This window comes from Ambystoma mexicanum, chromosome 7p (genome assembly GCF_040938575.1).
Source record: "Ambystoma mexicanum isolate Mex_15411 chromosome 7p, UKY_AmexF1_1, whole genome shotgun sequence".
Taxonomy (NCBI): domain Eukaryota; kingdom Metazoa; phylum Chordata; class Amphibia; order Caudata; family Ambystomatidae; genus Ambystoma; species Ambystoma mexicanum.
Window position 1 is genome coordinate 256,024,684 of NC_090939.1, and position 18,781 is coordinate 256,043,464.

General features: G+C 44.9%; 1 protein-coding gene across 1 annotated transcript in view; it reads left to right on the forward strand.

Moving 5' to 3' along the window:
• The first annotated feature begins 577 nt into the window (after positions 1-577).
• The window catches only part of GART (phosphoribosylglycinamide formyltransferase, phosphoribosylglycinamide synthetase, phosphoribosylaminoimidazole synthetase), a 1,418,226-nt gene continuing 1,400,022 nt past the window's right edge, over positions 578-18,781 (forward strand). Inside the window, exon 1 of the mRNA XM_069636266.1 lies at positions 578-690. The gene's annotated coding sequence lies outside the window, so the exon portion shown is untranslated. The remainder of the gene's footprint in view (positions 691-18,781) is intronic.

Here is an 18,781-nt window from a genome sequence, read left to right on the forward strand (position 1 = left end):
AGCACACCACTATCTAAGCGTCTAGATTTCACAATATGAGCACACAACTTCAGGCAATTAAGTGATTTATTCACATACATCCTGGTAATTGATTGCCACGCTTATTGAAAAGACAGTAATTCAGAACCCCCCATAGTTCACTATACTTAGTATTGCTATCCACCTTTGAATTACATAGAAGAACATGCTCTCCAATGAGGAATGCCATTCACATACCAGGATTGACAGTCAGCATATATAGAAAAGTATGCTGCTCACTTTAAATATGTCCTGTTCAGTAAACTTTTTGATAATCACGCTCCCATGACGCTTACAACGGTATTCTTTTCCTCGTTGGTTCTAACGTTTTTCACTTATAATACACACAAGTGAAATGCCGATTCGAATATATGCATTTAGTCCAATGTTACAGTTGGGCACAATCGCGAACTACAACCATACAACAGGTTCTTTTTTTTAACAAAACCTTTCATCAATAGATGCAGATCTGGGACCGTACTACAATTCCCATGTACCTGCGGAAACAGACTATGGCGTAATTGCGCTCCTGCGTGATGACGTCTCAGGTTATAAACTACCCGAGTGTCCCAGCGTCTCCATGTCCATGGCAACACTTCTGGCTGCCGACGAGGAGATGCTGTTCGACCATCGGATCTGGACACGACTGACATGCTTTATCGACTCTTTCTAGTAAGCAAGAGTTACTTAGCTTTACATTTGAAAACACTAAGAGTATACATCTGATCAACACACAAATATGAAATTCAATATTGACGCACTTCTTTTTATGGTCGGACACAGGAAGTGCATATTGCATACTGATAAGAGACTCATTCATTTCTTGAAAGGATACATGTGGTTCCATATAACTAGGTAAGCCAATTTGGAACATGCATTGCCGCGTGCTATTGTAATGTGCAATCAGCTGCTACTGCATACTGCTCACTTTTTGCATATTCGCCTTAGAGCTCAGTTTTTCCTTTCATTACACGCATTGCAGGGAACAAGGGAAGCGTTTATTAGTCATACTAACATTTAACTTGGCTTTTTAAAGCATTGTATACATGCCAGAGTGCTCGGATAAAGAACAAAGTAATAGATTCACTGTTTTACATTATATAATAGATGGTTGTTGGAACATTGCTGATACTCATGTGAAGCAGACAAGAGTCCTTGTCATTTTCTGTTTTTAGTTGTAAATCTGCAACCATGGATTTCGTATAAAATGGTGTGAGATTTCTATATTGAAAGTGGATTTTATAGTATTCAAGAGCAGTCCACTTCCCCGACCGGTACGCTTTAAGATCTTCCATGCTAATTTCTTCTTTGTGACTTGTAAAACTAAGATTGAGAGTAGAAGTGGTTTCTACAGTCTCATGTTGGTTTAATCTTTTTAGAGCCTGACCTGAAGAACGACATGGGGTCTGAAATGCATCGGCCAGGGCTTCTGCTAATTACTTTTGAATAAAGACAACTGGATTACTCACAACTTTGGACAATTTGAAGATTATTTCAGCTTCAACCCTTTAACTAAAGATACAATTATTAACTATCAACTAGAAGTAGTATTTACGACGCATCAGGTGTCTCCAGGCTCAGTGAGAGTTTCACTGAGCAAATTCTGCATGTACGGAGATAGGAGACAAACAGTTTATATTTATGGTGGACTCGGGGCAACGAAATCCTGCATCATGGAAGGAAATTTACCATTATCAGGCAAATATCTAGACATGCAGGGATTCTCATGCAGGGATTCTCTGGGGCTGTTTCCAGGGTTCCATACACTGAGGAGCTAGACGTAAAGGTGGGTGGGAAGGTTGTGCGGGCTCCCTTACTATATTCCGAAACTTCCCCTGTCAATTTGCTGGGCAGGCACCGGCTCAGCAAATTAAACATGACTATCATTTACAGATCTCGGTATAGTTTGCTCTATGCCTGGGATGTGTGCAACAAGAGCAATGTTGATAATACACAAAATGACAAGGGAGGTGGTGGTCCGCGGGACTCCCATGGACCCGGACATGTTCATTTAGGGTATTACTGTCCTCATGGAGGCAGTGCCTCAGATCGCTAAGCAGTGTTGGACAGTGCCCACAGATTTCATCTTTCATCCAGTTGTCACCTGAGGTGGTGGCGGGAACAGTATTGTCGCTGGATTTACAGGGATTGTTGGTCTCTGACAAGAGGGTTGTCGTGCTAGGAATTGTCATGGATGGGTGTGAGTGACGCACAGTGCTCTGTATAGATCCAACAGTACAATTAAAGGAAGTGACGGGTGACGAGCTGTTTGAGAACAATGACAAAAATGGGGAAATAATATTAGAGATTTTTATCCCTTGTGACATAATGGTACAGTACCGAAGGGTGCAGTGCCCCCTTATGGCAGTACTAACTCCACCTCTATTTCTTGATGAAGAATTGCAACATGTGCCTTTGCAGTTGTGGACTACCAATCCACACGATGTACGACTACTGAAAGACGTGACCCCTGTGCGTATAACACTAAAGCCAGGTGTGGTGCTAGCCTGGGTAAAACAATATCCATTTTCAAGGGAGGTGGAGAAGGGTTTTAGAAAGACGATGCAGAACCTAACTGGACCGTGTTATCATTGTGCAATCGACGTCCATGTGTAACACAGCAATATAATTTGTCAAAAAATCAACAGAGAATGATTCAGAACTTGTGCCCCTTAAATGATGTGGTACAGAAAGAATTTCCCGTTGTTACTAATCCTGCGACAATTTTATGCAGTATCCCCAAAGAAGCCACATACTTCACTGTAGAGGACTTGAAAATGCATTGTTCTTGATTCCACTCCATCCTGAGTCGTGGTACCTCACGGCATTTACACAGAATTTTCTGCTTCTTATTTCGAGCACATAGAAATGGTCAAAGAACTATTGTTATTTACTCTACAAAACAATGTTTTTGTCTTTAATAACATGTATTTCAAGCAATTGATTGGAGTCGCCATGGGTGCGAGCTTCGCACCTGCTCTGGCTAACGCCTTCATGCATTGTTTCGAACAGACATGTGTGTTCTCTAATCCCATGTATTCATCATTTATATACTTGTGGAAATGATATATTGATGATATCATCCTAATTTGGACTGGTACAAAAAATCTCCTTTTAGAATTCGTTTCTTGTTTAAATAACAATGAATGGGGTTTACAATTCACTTCAACATACAGTCAAACTCATATTGACTTTCTGGATCTCTCTATTGATTTAACTTCTGACGGTCTTATCACCAAAACCTTTCGCAAATCTACCTCTGTGAATGCTACGTTACGTGCAGAATCCTGCCATAAAAAACATGTTATAGCCAATATTCCCAAAGGGGAATTTATACGTGCTAAGATAAATTGTTCCCAATCAGAGGATTATGATCAAGAAAGTGCCCTGATAAAATCTCGCTTTCTGAATAGAGGGTCTCGCAAGATGTGTGTAGAACGGGCATCAGCCACAGTACGACAGTTCAAGAGAGCTGATTTGTTAGTGCCAAAAATTCGGGCCAAATCACCATCCTCTCAAAACATTAGGTTAATTACCAGATACAATGCTGACAGTTACAAAATTCATAATATTTTGAGGAAGCACTGGCACTTGTTACATCTCGACAAAGACATTGCAAATTGGCTGGACACTAACGCAAGTGTGACTTATAGCAAAGGCAAATCTCTTAAAAATAAATTGTGCCCTTCATTTATGAGTCCGTTACCTACACCCACGACTTGGCTACATTCTGCCAGAGTCCAAGGTTTCCACAAATGTGGTGGTTGCAATATGTGCCAATTTACATTTGAAACATCATTTGTCTCATTTGGTACACGTGGTGATCATGAAATCAAGTCCTTCATTAATTGTATTTCCAAGTTTGTCGTGTATTGCATTATTTGTACCTGTGGCCTCAAATATATAGGGAGCACTATTCGTCCACTTAAAATCAGGATCCGAGAACATCTGGCTACAATTGGTATATCATATAATTGCCAAATATCCCCTTGCATACCATTGGCAAAAATGACACCAAATGGATTGCAAGGATGATATTCGCTTCGTGGGGCTGTGCAAAGTTATATTGCCCCCACGCGGTGGTAACCTCACATTAAAATTACGTCAATTGGAGGTGAAATTAATTTGTAAATATCGTACTGTCTCCTCTGGACTAAATTCAGACCATGAGTTTGCCACCTTTTTATAATTTAGGATGTACACTATTGACTCTGGTTGACAGGTGCCTTTAACTTACCTCTTGTGAAATTGGTATTCTAATTTCTTGTTCATGGGGCTGCGTCCCCCTTATTGAATTTTTTGGTATATGTATTGCCATAATGCCTAATGTTGACCTTTAGCAGTGCACTCACGTCCTGTTATTCTAGCCGCTAACAAGGGGCTTACGTTATTTGTTCATTTAACTTAGTTTATGGTTCATCGTGGAATTATTCATAAATACTTCGAATTGCATTGGTCCTTAATATATCAATGATTTCGAAGTTTTTTTTTTCCTTTTTGTCATTTACTCAGTTCTGTAATGCCTCATTTGCGCTGGGCCAACGGGCCTCTTCAATGCAGTGTGGCTCTTTCTAAGCCTCTTCCTGTTCATCCAACATGTTGGCCCGCTTCCCCTATTTGTATAACTACGGTTGCATGACTATACACTTCACTGCCTCCAGGCTTAAGTATATGTAGTCCTACTACTATTTCGCGAGTTGCACGATGGAATTCTGAGCAGACACAAATTTACGGTCGCTGCGGTAAGCCGTGTTTATACGCTCCCCCTAATTATGGATGGTTAAGGACTTAATTGGTAGTTTTCTGATAAAATTATCTCAAATTACTTGTGTACTATGGCACACTTACGGTTGATTTATTTAAATCCTTGTATATTAGGAGCCAATTGGTTATTTAAAAGGGCTCTTGCTGACATTTATGCAACATTAATTGAGACTCGCTTTCTCTCCTTTTGTTTTTGGTGAATTTAGCCTTCCGCAATTGCGAGGCAGTTTGAGGTATGTTTTAATCCTTAATGATTTTGGTATTCTGGTAATTTTTGCCTCAAAGTGGTTTTATCAGTATTAATTGCAAATTGGGTTTGATTCCAGAATTTATCCTGGCATTGTCCTACGTTTAAATTGTGAAGACTAACTGCTGTAATTCAAGGTAAACTTTTACTATACAATTATGGGGCACACTTTAGTCTTTTATTTCAAGACTTAGTGGATTTTATGGCACTTGATTGCGCTGCTATGGTTAACCTTTGTTTCTAAAATTGTGCAATTTTATTTTTATTTTTTTGTTCCCTTGCAAACATGCTGCTACGCATGGAATTTGACAACTTGTGGTAATTCACCCTTATTCATTATTTCTTTTTGACATGTACTGCACATGTGCAAATTGTGGTTGCACCTTGCCCTGGGTTTTTCCCTTCCCTTGTACCTCTGTTTGTTATGATACATTGCGCCAACCATGTAATTGTGATTAATTTTTATTTTGCATGTCACTTTTGTATATCTGTAGCCTCTGATGAAGAGCTGTACGCAGCTTGAAACACATGTCAGGCGTTTTTTCGCACTTCTAATAAATTCCAATTCCTTGGCGCAGAGAGACTGGGACATCCTTTGTTCTCTCTGGCATTTACACAGGGCCAGATGCAATTCAAACATACTAGGTTACCTCAGGGGTACTGTGAAAGCCGGAGCATCTTTAACAGAATACTGCATGCTGATTTAGGGAACATTCAGGTGCCCAGTACGATTATCCAGTATATGGACAGTCTGCTAGTGTGTAGTGACTGCAGCACTGCCAAAGGGATTCCATTACACTCGTACAATTGCTGGCCTATAAGGGGTATAAGGTTGACAAGGCTAAGGTGCTCTATCTGGAACAGTTCATATCAGCGAATAGTAAAAGGATACTACCAGATAGGGCCACGTGAGTATGCGCCACCCCTAGACCTGCCTCAGTTAAAGAAATGCAGAAATCTCTGCAGAAGTGAAACTACTGTAGGGCATGGATCTTAGATTAGGCGGCATACACAAGACCACTTCTGCAGGCCCTTAGGGAAGTACAAAAAACAAAAGATCATAAGTTACAGTTAACTGCAGATATAATCAAACCGTTTGATCTAAAAGAATTAGTTCAGCACCCTTACTGGCCACCCCAGACTACACACAGGAATGTTACTTTTTCTCACATTCAGATGTCCAGCTCATGACTGCAATGTTGATACAGAAGAGCACTATGGGCCAAAAGCCGTTGGCTTATTATAGCGGCACACTGGATTCAGTGATGCAAGGGCAGTTCATGTGCGAATAGGTTTTAGCAGCTGTTGTAATGGGGTGCTTAGTCTATATGTGGAACACTCCCGATTTGCCATCCTAGAAAGGTTCAAGTCAACTCTGACTAGACAGCGATCTTCGGTGCATGAGATTATTATTTCAAAGCCCCATGTTCATTTGGTTAGATAAAAACTGTGAATCCTGCCACCTTCCTAAGAGTTATGTCGAGGATCTGACGGTGCATGACTGCGCCACATACAAGGGGTAGGAGGATGACATTCCCAAAGCGAAACATTGCACATTGGTGAAGGGTGGGTACTTTTTGTTGATGATTCATCCACAATTGACCAGGAGGATGTACAAAGACGTACAAGGATAGCAGTGGTGCTACTTTTGGAAGGGGAGTGTGAGATGGTGATAATGAAAAGCTTGCCCATGCATTATTCTGTGCAGGCCGCAGAACTCATATCGCTCATTGAAGCATTGAGAGCGTTGCTAGGGTGCCATGTCACAATATATTCAGACTCTACATATGTTGCAACAACTGTGCATGCCTGTCTATCCCGCTGGTAGAGGGGGGGTTTCAGTGGGTGGATGAATCTGCAGTGCAGCATGCGGCACTGCTAGAAACACTGATAGAAGCATTATCCCAGCCATCTGTTGTGGCGGTCATCAAGTCTGCCGCCCACACTAATAGGACAGATGAAATATCGATGGGGAATGCAGCCTCCGATGCAGCAGCCACAATGGTGGCATATCTGCCAAACAAAATCCTCCTGAGTACATTGTGACCACCCCACCAGTAAGTGAACTTCCAATACCTTATACAGCATTGCATATCTCCCGGATAATAGTTACAGGGTAGCGCACCAGAAAGGGAAAAGGAATTGTGGCTACGAAGGAGGGATGCAAGCAATCCCCAAGGGATCTATTATGGAGACAGGAGAGCTCTCGGAAGTCAGTAATGCCCCAGGAGCTGCTAGCAGCAGCATTTGAACAGTTACAGTATTGTAACGCTCACCTGATTCCCGTAGAGGCGCCGTTCTTGACTGGGCGTATACCGTATCTTCAAAGGTGACGTGTAACACACGGCTGGCTCTTTGGGCTGGACCTCTGTGCACTGTATGTTTGACTCGAAGGGTAAGATGTCTTAGGTAAGTGAACGCCGTGCTCCATCTGCCTCGGGGAAGGGTGCTGTAACCAGTTTCTTCACTGGATAAGGGGAGCAGGCCTCTTGACTTCAGAGGACTGCTGTCCGTCGTTTACTGCACGAACGGTAAGTTTCGAGTAATTCTAATGTCTTTAAAGTCTTTAGTAATGATGTCTCTTGTTTTGCAGGGTTCCGGCGATGGTGGATGACGGGCTGAAGTGAGTTGAAGATGGAGCCCGTGTGATGAATAGAAGCGCCTGGAAGCACGTAAGTAAGCGCTTGTTGCCTGCTTCACGATACGCTCTAACTGTCTTTTTATTTGGCAGGTACAATTTCGGAGCGGCTGCAGGGTGCCGGAATACCCACTGGGTTGGATGTGGAAAGGAGTAATGGCACGTGAGTATTAAAGTTCCCCAATGTCTTTAAACGCACCTTGTTTTGTCTTTCAGATGCGGGATGCAGCGCCGAAGGCCTCCGGAGCGTGCGAAGAGTTGGTAAGCTTTTGTCTTTCAGATGCCGGAATGCAGTGTGAAGACCCCCGGAGCGCACGAAGAGTAGGTAAGCCTTTGTCTTTCAGAATGCAGCGCGAGGCGTTGGTGACAGCCGATGGCCCTGGTAAGTGAAGAGCTGTCACTGAAGACCGTAATGCTAACCTGTTCTTTCTTGTCTTTATAGGTGTTGCTGAAGACTGGATTCAGGATGGTAAGCCTTTTTCCTTAGGCCCAGGATCAGATGCAGAAGACACGATGAGCGTTCTGCTGCAGAGGATGCAGAATAACGCAAAGCAAGATTCATCCATCGGGTGTGGTTTAAATAGCCTCCTGTAGTGCTTAGGTGTCTCCTTCCACAGCCACGCCTAGGTAAGAAAAGAGTTCCTGCTTTCCAGAAGAGTTCCAGTGTTCTGAACCTAGGGAGTGGCTCCTGCCCCACCCAACAGGAAAAGTAGTTCCAAACAGAAGAGGATCAGAGGCTCAACTGGCAGGCAAGTAAGCAGCATGGTCTGCTGCAGGTAAGTCCACCCAAGCATTATGAGCCCGGCGCTTCCAGCGCTGGGACTGGGCATATTTATGAGCCTGGTGCCACTGGCGCCAGGACTGGGTCCAAAAGGTCCCAATTGGGACTGGTTGGCACTCGGAACCTGGGTTATGAATCTGCTTCCAAGGGAGTTGGGAAAACCCTGACCTTTTGGAAGCAGAGATCATGACAGTACCCCCCCTCAAGGCCCCTCCCAAACCGGGCTTCTCCGGGGGTTTTGGCTTGTCAGGAAATGTTCGGTGAAATCTTTTGATTAGGCGAGGAGCGTGGACATATTCAGCAGGTTCCCAGGATCTCTCTTGGGGGCCGTAGCCTTTCCAGTCAATTAGGTAAAATAGTTTAGATTTGGAGATCTTGGAGTCCAGAATGCTTTTGACTTCAAACTCGAGTTCCCCATCAACTAGGATAGGTTTAGGAGATTTAGTTAGTCGGGTTTGAGGTTGCACGGGTTTTAATAGAGAGACGTGGAAGACCGGATGTATCTTCATGTGCGGGGGCAAGTCCAACTTGACCGCTACTGGGTTTACTATGGTAGTGATGGAATAGGGACCAAGGTATCTTGGATTGAATGTGCGTGGCCCTTTTAGAGGTAGATATTTGGTGGATAACCAGACTTGATCCCCTACTCGATATTGAGGGGCTTCCTTCCGATGTTGATCTGCTCCTTTCTTGTATTGTTCTTTAGCCCTTTGAAGGTGAGAAACAGCTTCCTTAAAGGCTTGGGTGATTGTAGAATGCAGGTAGTCTACTGCTGGTGTTTCAAGATCTTGGAGGGGATCCAACTCTGAGGTTCGAGGGTGACTGCCGTACAAAAGAAAAAACGGGGTTTTCCCAGTTCCCGAATGGACAGAGTTATTGTAGGCATATTCGGCTATCCAAAGGATGTCTTTCCAAGTTTTTTCAGTTTGTTGCAGCATGCAGCGTAAATACTGTTCCAGAGTTTGATTGGTCCTTTCGGTTTGTCCGTCGGTCTGAAGGTGGTCACTGGTCGATAGTCTCACATCAATTTGAGCCGACCGACAGCAATTTCGCCAAAAATTAGAAATAAATTGACTACCTCGATCCGAAATTAGAACCGAAGGAAAACCGTGCAGTCGGACGATGTTTTCGAGAAATTCTCGGGCCAAATTTGCTGCTGTTGGCAAGCCTTTGAGCGGAATGAAATGCGCCATCTTGGAGAATAAGTCCACGATTACTAGAATCGTATTGTATCCGGAGCATGGAGGCAGATCGGTGATGAAGTCCATAGAAAGCGTATGCCAAGGGCGAGGTGGGATGTCAATAGGGCGTAAGAGGCCTGCTGGTCTTTCCTTTTGACTCTTGTTTTGGGCGCATACTCCACAGGACATTATAAAGTCTCTGATATCTTTTTTCCAAGACGGCCACCAGAAGTAGCGCTTGATCTTTTCTGAGGTCTTGGCTATACCGGGATGTCCTTCCATTAAAGAATCGTGATAACAAGAGATTACTTCTTTCTGTAAATCTGTGCTGGGTAGGTATAATCGTTCTTGGAAATACAATAAGTTGTCCTTTACTGCAAAGTCCTTTCCTTGCAGATGCCAATTCTGTATGTCTGCTGGAGTTACAAGTTGCCTGGCTTTATCCTTAACTTCCTCTATGGATTGTGTGGCGATTACACCCAGAATTCTTTGTTCGGGAATGATTGGTACAGGTTTAGGGTTGATCAAGTGTTCTTCCACTCCCATCCGAGAAAGGGCATCAGCTTTACCGTTTTTTGTACCAGGTCGATAGGTAATTATGAAGTCAAACTCAGCAAAGAATAATGCCCAACGGAGTTGTCTAGAGGATTGGGCTTTTGCGGTTTTCAAATATTGCAGGTTTCGGTGATCCGTAATCACAGTAACGGTGTGTCGGGCCCCCAGCAGATAATGCCGCCAAGCCTTAAAGGCAGACTTGATAGCCAGAAGTTCCTTGTCAGTAATCGTGTAATTGATTTCAGGAGGCGAGAATTTGCGGGACCAAAATGCCACTGGATGCAACTGATTGGTTACCGGGTCCTTTTGTGATAGAACTGCCCCCATGGCAAGGCTTGAAGCATCAGTTTCCACGATGTAGGGGAGTTCGGGGCGAGGGTGTTTTAAGATTGGTGCAGAGATAAATTTAGTCTTCAAATCCTGGAAAGCTTGTTCCGCCTCGGTAGACCATTCAAAACGTTTGTTTTTCTTTAACAAGGCAGTGATGGGCTGGACTATTCGAGAGAATTCGGGGATAAACCTGCGGTAAAAGGTAGCGAAGCCTAACATGCTCTGCACACCTTTTACGGAGGATGGTGATGGCCATTTGAGAACTGCATCGACCTTCTTTGAATCCATACGCACTCCGCCAGGTGATAATATGAATCCCAAGAATTCAACTTCAGTCACGTTGAAAACACATTTTTCCAACTTAGCGAAAAGTTTGTGTTGACGCAATCTTTCGAGGACCATTTTCACGTGTTTCCGATGTTCAGATTCCGATGAAGAATAAACGAGGATGTCGTCAATGTAAACAACAACACACACATCTATGAGCTCTCTGAGGACATCGTTCATAAAATATTGAAAGGCGGCCGGGGCATTGCAAAGTCCGAAGGGCATGACCTGATATTCAAATAGCCCATACTTGGTGCGGAAGGCCGTCTTCCATTCATCGCCCTCTTTTACTCGTACCAAGTGGTAAGATCCTCTAAGATCCAGCTTTGTATATATGCATGCTTTTCTGACTTGGTCCAGGAGTTCAGGGATCAAAGGTAACGGATATCTATTCTTAACGGTGATCTGGTTCAGGGAGCGATAATCTATACAAGTTCTAAGGTCTCCTTCCTTTTTTGGAACGAAGAACAAAGCTGAAGAAGCAGGGGACTTGGAAGGACGAATAAACCCATTTGCCAGGTATTGATCCAGGTATTGTCGAAGGTGAAGGTTCTCAGGCTCGGTGAGGGCATAAATTCTACTACAAGGAGGAGTAGATCCAGGTATCAGGTCTATCTGGCAGTCATAAGACCTATGAGGAGGTAGAGAGTTAGCCTGATCCTTCCGGAAAACATCTTGGTATTCTAGATATTCGGGAGGTAACTGGGGAGTCTCTGAAGAAATTGCTGCCAGTGCAACACCAGGTGGAGGGTGACAAGTAGAGACACATTCTGGAAACTGGACCGTTCTTGCTCGCCAATCGATCAGAGGATTGTGTTTCTCTAACCAAGGTATTCCTAGAATAATCTGAAACTGAGGGGCCTTGTTCACATCGAACACGATCTTCTCATGGTGTCCATCTTGACTTATTAGCGTCACTTCTTGAGTGGTATGCGTTACTGGCCCGGAGGCTATCTCCGTACCATCCACCGTAGTAATGACGTCCTTTACAGCCTTGGGACAAAGAGTCAGATTCATCCTCAAAACCATTTCATGATCCACATAATTGCCGATGGCACCGCTGTCGACGTAAGCTTCAATTGCATGTAATCGATCCGGATTATCAGGGCTAATGAGGACCATAGGTATCACGAAATGCGAGGTCACGGAACTGGTTTTCACGCTCGGCAAGAGGACCTCTATTCTTGTCGGGCGAGGTTGTTTCCCTGCTCAGAGTTTGTAACTTTGGTAACTGCAGCTCCTACTGCCTTCTTAGCAGGTTTCACCGGACAGTCTCGAAGAAAGTGCCCTGAGTTTCCGCAATAGAGGCATAATTGCAACTGTTTTCTCCTTTCCCGCTCCTTTTGTGTCAGAGGACCTTTCAGACCCCCTATTTGCATGGGTTCCCCGGAGTCTACTCCTTTGGAATGAGTTGGCGGTTTGGAAAATACTCGAGCATCAAACTTGGAACGATCGGCCTTCCTGTTCTGCAGTCTGTGATCTATTTGAACGACTAAGTCTATATAGTCCGAACAATCTTGTGGGGGATTCACTACTTGGGCTAACACATCTTTGAGCTCTCCACGTAGACCTCTATAAAACAGCGTAATCCTTTTTTCCTCAGGCCATTGAGTTTCCACTATCAGTCTGTTGAAAGACGCAATATAAACCAAAAGGTCTTGATTACCTTGTCGCAACGAAAGAAGCTCATTGTCCAAGGCCTGCCCCTGTGAATGTCTTGCGAACAGTTTTTCCATACTGAGCTGAAAAGCTTGAAAATCATGGAGGACCGGATCATCTTGATTTACTAGAGGGATCGACCAGTCTGCCGCATTGCCACTGAGGTACGAAAGCACGAAAGCTACTTTAGCTTGATCAGTTGGAAAGGCTGCTGGCCGGCATAAGAAATGCAACCGGCACTGATTGATAAATACTGCAAACCTCTTTGGGTCAGAAAATCGTTCGGGCGGAGCCAGAGGTACATTCCCAGGTAGGTTGATCTGCACTGGATTCATAGAGGATGTAGAAGGAAGATTTCCCCCAGATGCGGGTAACGGGGTCTGTCCGGCTTGTGACTGTAGCAATTGTCTAGCGAGATCATCTGTTCGCTCCTTGGAAATGATCAGTTCCCTTCTTAGAGCGTTCGTTTCCTGACGGGCTGCATGCACTTCTGCCCTTAGTTCCCCAAGTAACTGGGCTAGTTGGTCGGTATCCGAGGTTTCCATAGCGCCTGGACGGGAGTTTTGTGGTAGGCTTTGTGTTCTGTAACGCTCACCTGATTCCCGTAGAGGCGCCAGTCTTGACTGGGCGTATACCGTATCTTCAAAGGTGACGTGTAACACACGGCTGGCTCTTTGGGCTGGACCTCTGTGCACTGTATGTTTGACTCGAAGGGTAAGATGTCTTAGGTAAGTGAACGCCGTGCTCTCCATCTGCCTCGGGGCAGGGTGCTGTAACCAGTTTCTTCACTGGATAAGGGGAGCAGGCCTCTTGACTTCAGAGGACTGCTGTCTGTCGTTTACTGCACGAACGGTAAGTTTCGAGTAATTCTATTGTCTTTAAAGTCTTTAGTAATGATGTCTCTTGTTTTGCAGGGTTCTGGCGATGGTGGATGACGGGCTGAAGTGAGTTGAAGATGGAGCCCGTGTGATGAATAGAAGCGCCTGGAAGCACGTAAGTAAGCGCTTGTTGCCTGCTTCACGATGCGCTCTAACTGTATTTTTATTTTGCAGGTACAAGTTCGGAGCGGCTGCAGGGTGCCGGAATACCCACTGGGTTAGATGTGGAAAGGAGTAATGGCACGTGAGTATTAAAGTTCCCCAATGTCTTTAAACGCACCTTGTTTTGTCTTTCAGATGCGGGATGCAGCGCCGAAGGCCTCCGGAGCGTGCGAAGAGTTGGTAAGCTTTTGTCTTTCAGATGCCGGAATGCAGTGTGAAGACCTCCGGAGCGCACGAAGAGTAGGTAAGCCTTTGTCTTTCAGAATGCAGCGCGAGGCGTTGGTGACAGCCGATGGCCCTGGTAAGTGAAGAGCTGTCACTGAAGACCGTAATGCTAACCTGTTCTTTCTTGTCTTTATAGGTGTTGCTGAAGACTGGATTCAGGATGGTAAGCCTTTTTCCTTAGGCCCAGGATCAGATGCAGAAGACACGATGAGCGTTCTGCTGCAGAGGATGCAGAATAACGCAAAGCAAGATTCATCCATCGGGTGTGGTTTAAATAGCCTCCTGTAGTGCTTAGGTGTCTCCTTCCACAGCCACGCCTAGGTAAGAAAAGAGTTCCTGCTTTCCAGAAGAGTTCCAGTGTTCTGAACCTAGGGAGTGGCTCCTGCCCCACCCAACAGGAAAAGTAGTTCCAAACAGAAGAGGATCAGAGGCTCAACTGGCAGGCAAGTAAGCAGCATGGTCTGCTGCAGGTAAGTCCACCCAAGCATTATGAGCCCGGCGCTTCCAGCGCTGGGACTGGGCATATTTATGAGCCTGGTGCCACTGGCGCCAGGACTGGGTCCAAAAGGTCCCAATTGGGACTGGTTGGCACTCGGAACCTGGGTTATGAATCTGCTTCCAAGGGAGTTGGGAAAACCCTGACCTTTTGGAAGCAGAGATCATGACAAGTATCCATCCCACAGTTTGAAGCATCACACTGCAGCAGATATACAGGATGACTGGTTTATACCAAATATCCAAGAAAGCATCATAGAAATGGTCGTAAACTGTACCACATGTCAAGGTTTCAGTACAGGGATGACATTATGGGCATTACTGGGCACATTGCCCTGCCCTACCAGGCTGTTCCGTGAATTACACATAGATTATGCTGATATGGGTGAGCATTGCAATGGCTTCAGATACCTCATAGTAATGGTTTGCCATTTCTCAACGTGGGTGGAAGCAGGGCCTTGCGCACATCCGGATGCCAAATGTGCAGATTCTTGGTACGGGAGGTTTTCCACCAATGGGTGGTGTGCCAGATTTTAAGGTCACACAACGGCACACATTTTTTCAATGCACTGTTTCAGCACGTTGCAGCACTACTTAGCATTAAGTACTGGATGTGTTTAATGTGCCACCCACAGGCCAACAGCGCTGTGGAGAGTATCAACGGGCTCCTCAAAAGCAAATTGTCCAAACTGTGTACCACGGTGAAGAAGAACTGGGTGCACTGCTTGCGCCTGGTCCTCTTTAGTTTACATACACAGCCCAGCAAAGGCCACCATTTGTCACCTGTCGGCATATGCACACTGCCATATCCCCTGTAAGAAGAGCTTCAGACATGTATAGGGCAACAGCAGTGTTAGGTGATGAGTTTAAATATAATTTGACCACACTAACATGGGCAATTAAATATGTCTCCTGGCAGATAGCACCTCCCAGAATAGAGACGACAGACACACCGGATGTAACCACCACGACAGCGACAGATCTTGAGTGCCTGATCACACTACCATTGCTGCCTGGTGACTTTGTGTACATTCGCAATTTCGTCTAAAGTCGGAAAAACCCTCAGTTCCATGGGCCCTACGAGGTGGTGCTTTGCACCCCCCTCGCCGTGAAGGTAAAGGGCTTGTGATATTGGGTCCACCTCACCGACGTCTGCAGGGCATGTCAGCACTTCAGTTATCTTAAAAGGAGGGGCAGTAGTATCTGCACCCTATCTCCCTCACTTGCCTGTCCAGGCACGATACGTGTACGGTGTCACACTCCATTGACAGACTGCTGCTAGCTGCTAGCTCCATTATCTTCTTTTTTCTGGAGCTCTTTTTCTTCCTCTATATCTCTCTTACTATCTCTCTCTGTAAAGGTATATCTTGTACGTCTCTCCTTTCTTTGTTTTGTGTCTTTTGCTTCCATTTCAGGAGAGAAGCTGATGAATCTTACGATTGTAAATAATTGTTTGTGAAGTACGGATTGGAAGGGTGAGATGTACAAATGAAAATATATGGGCCTATGCTTACTATTGTGGTATGAACGTTATTGCAGATCTATGTATGATATTGGTGGCACTATTGGAGCTTTGTTGGGGAGAGTATGTTATAAGGGGAGGTCCTATACAAGGTGGGAAAGGGACTGTATATTTAAACTGGACAGTACATATAAATGTTAATAGTGGATTTACATATATTAGTAGCAACATGAATGCTGACAATAATAATGAAAATTAATACAGGAGTAACAATGGTGTTGATATAAGTCTTAGTGAGGATTATAACCGGAACAATACGACAGCGAGATTTTGTGCACAATTGCCAATGAGGGTAACGGTGAACAGGTTGTTTCCAGCAAGACGAGGATTGTTTAATAATTCGTAACAATATATTATTTTCAATAGCACTGTTAAAATTGGCACCCCTGAGAGTGTGTATAGAATAATGAAAAGGGACGTACAAAAAAAGTATGATGCAAAAGTATGATGCAAATTGAGGGCTGGGTTTGGATGCGATTGAGGATATACGCCATCCCGAGTTTACCAGCTCCTGGTATACGAACATGAGTGCCGTGGGAAGGAACGTTGTGAATGGAAGCTGTTGTGTGTTCACTCATTCCACACATGTCAGGGGCTCCCAAGGTGTTAGTACCGCAAGTAGTCCCAATTGTGGAGGCACAATGCCTAGTTCATCTTGCGCTATGCAGAATAAAGAACGTTCCAGGCACACAGTGTGCAACTGCAATTGGTGAATCCAGATCTCGTGAAGTGTAATGACAATCCAAACAAGTGTGTGGATTTACCCTATTTGATGGTGAAAGGATGTAAACTGGCAGAACACTGCACTACCTTGCCTGGCAGAAGGACTGGTAACGTATAACAAGGACATGACCGCACGAGTGGACAAATTCTGTGCACAAATATGGACAGATCATAATCACAAAGCTGACCTGGATTGGAACTATGGAAAAGCCAGTACGAGTGCACAGGGAAGTATATGTACTGTGTTTTCCGGGCAATGGTACAGTCTTTTTCAGCTCAACGAACACTGCAATAAGACTTTCCTGATTGCAGATATGAAGAAGGGAACGTCTGCTGTAATGGATTACTACTGGGTCTGTTGCCAACAAGCGTACTTGCACCTCCCGCCATCATGGAGGGGCTATTCTATGCTAGCCACGCTGCACTCAGCGCTACTAGTAATCCCAGAAGAACACCTTAAGAGGAGAGCACTGCCTGCTGAGGAACCAACTGGCACCCCTGTATTCGAAAAAGAAGTGAAAACCCTGTTGTCTACACAAGAGCTCCGCATCCTGCCAGGGAAAGGACAGTTCCAGCAACTAAAGAGGACGAAAAGATGGAATTACATATCCAAAGACTCTTTTGCATTGCTCGATGAAATACCAGAAGAATACAGGCTCTTCAGCTCAGCAGAATCATTTTTTGCATCTCTACTGTTGCTGGGAGTGCAGACCGCATCAAACATCAAATGGTTGCAGATTGTGTTTTGGGAGCTAGTCCAGCTCGCGAATGATAGAGTACAGGTTCAACGTGAATAAAGTTGAGTTGCGTGCATTGAGACATGACAATGCAAAACCGCTGTGTGCTGGACAGGTTAACAGCAATGGGGAAGGCGGGGTTTGCAAAACATTTGGTGAGTCCTGTTGCACGTTTGTTGCTTCAGAAGATGCAGAGAATGTGTCCTTATCCCACATCCTTGCAGTTGTCCATGGTCTGGGTGTTCGTGTGAAGGAGGGAGGAGTACAGGAGAGTGGCTGCTTCACCATGGCATTTGACTGGGCCCCATCGTGGCTCGGAGCGATCATGAGGATGTTAATGCCCATCATCATGTTCATCCTTGTTATTTTCTGCAACGGTCAACTGGGCCTTCGTTGTTATGCCAATGTGGCACCCAATAGCACAAGAATGATTGTTTCAATTGGGGTTTCAAATGCACCTAGCAAGACAAAAGATAGTGAAGTACAGACCGATATCCCACAAAGTGGCCCTAACTATGAAATGCTCCCCATCCCGTATGGCAATGAAGTTGATCACCTATACCACCCTATCATTACTCCACCCTCTGACATAGAGAATTATACAGTTTGGGTGGACCTGGCGGGGGGGAAAACATCTATATGACTTGCTTACCTGAGGAATAAGCGCATGTCGGGGGTGCGGGGGGGTCAAGAGTTTTTGGTCAGTATGCAGAGCATGGGCACCAATGAAAGGAACACAGCCATATGTGGAAGCAAAGAGGAGACAGTGGGAACACAGGGGTATTAAGGAGTCTGTTACTGTAGAAGTAACAAAAGAGGAATGTTGGGAAAGGCGCAACCCCGTCTCACCTCCTAAGCACTTTAGAGTAAGGTGAGAGGCATTCAAAGCACTATGATGGGCCAGGAGGGAGGGGGGACGGTGGTAGGACCCCGCCCCAATATAATCAACCCACATAGTATAGCCCAAGGAATGAGCAAGACTGCCATTTTGTATAGATGTTAGTGCATTCTGTGTAGATGTTAGTAACAATAGTTTGGAGACAAGGCCTGTGCCGCAAATGCAGCATTTCATAATTTTCTGCACTAGGCCCTCATTGTGAGATGAGGGAAATCTCCAGCCATGCCCGAGCTCCTGTGAGGATAACCCACACACCCAACTGCCATAAAACTCATTCATTGTTCCAATAGTGTTGCGAAGATATTTTTGTATTCGCAAGGAATGCGCCCTACAAGGCTGCGGTCATAGACCAGCGCCTGGTGTGCAGGTTATCTCACACTGGCCAAAGCATGACAAGGCCCATCCCCAGGCGACGAGTTATAGCCCATATAACTGACTAAAACCTCAGAACCCTGAATTCCATGGCACCAGGTGCCCTTTGACCACCAACCCCAAAGTAACAAGTCCTGAAATGTTCAAAGAGGACAGACAGTGCACATCTTTGAGCGACAATCGTATGATTTGGGTTGCGAGGTGCTGGGAGGGATAAATTCTAGTTCAAAATGAGGGTGGAGACCTTGGAGCCGGATGGTGCAGAAAGG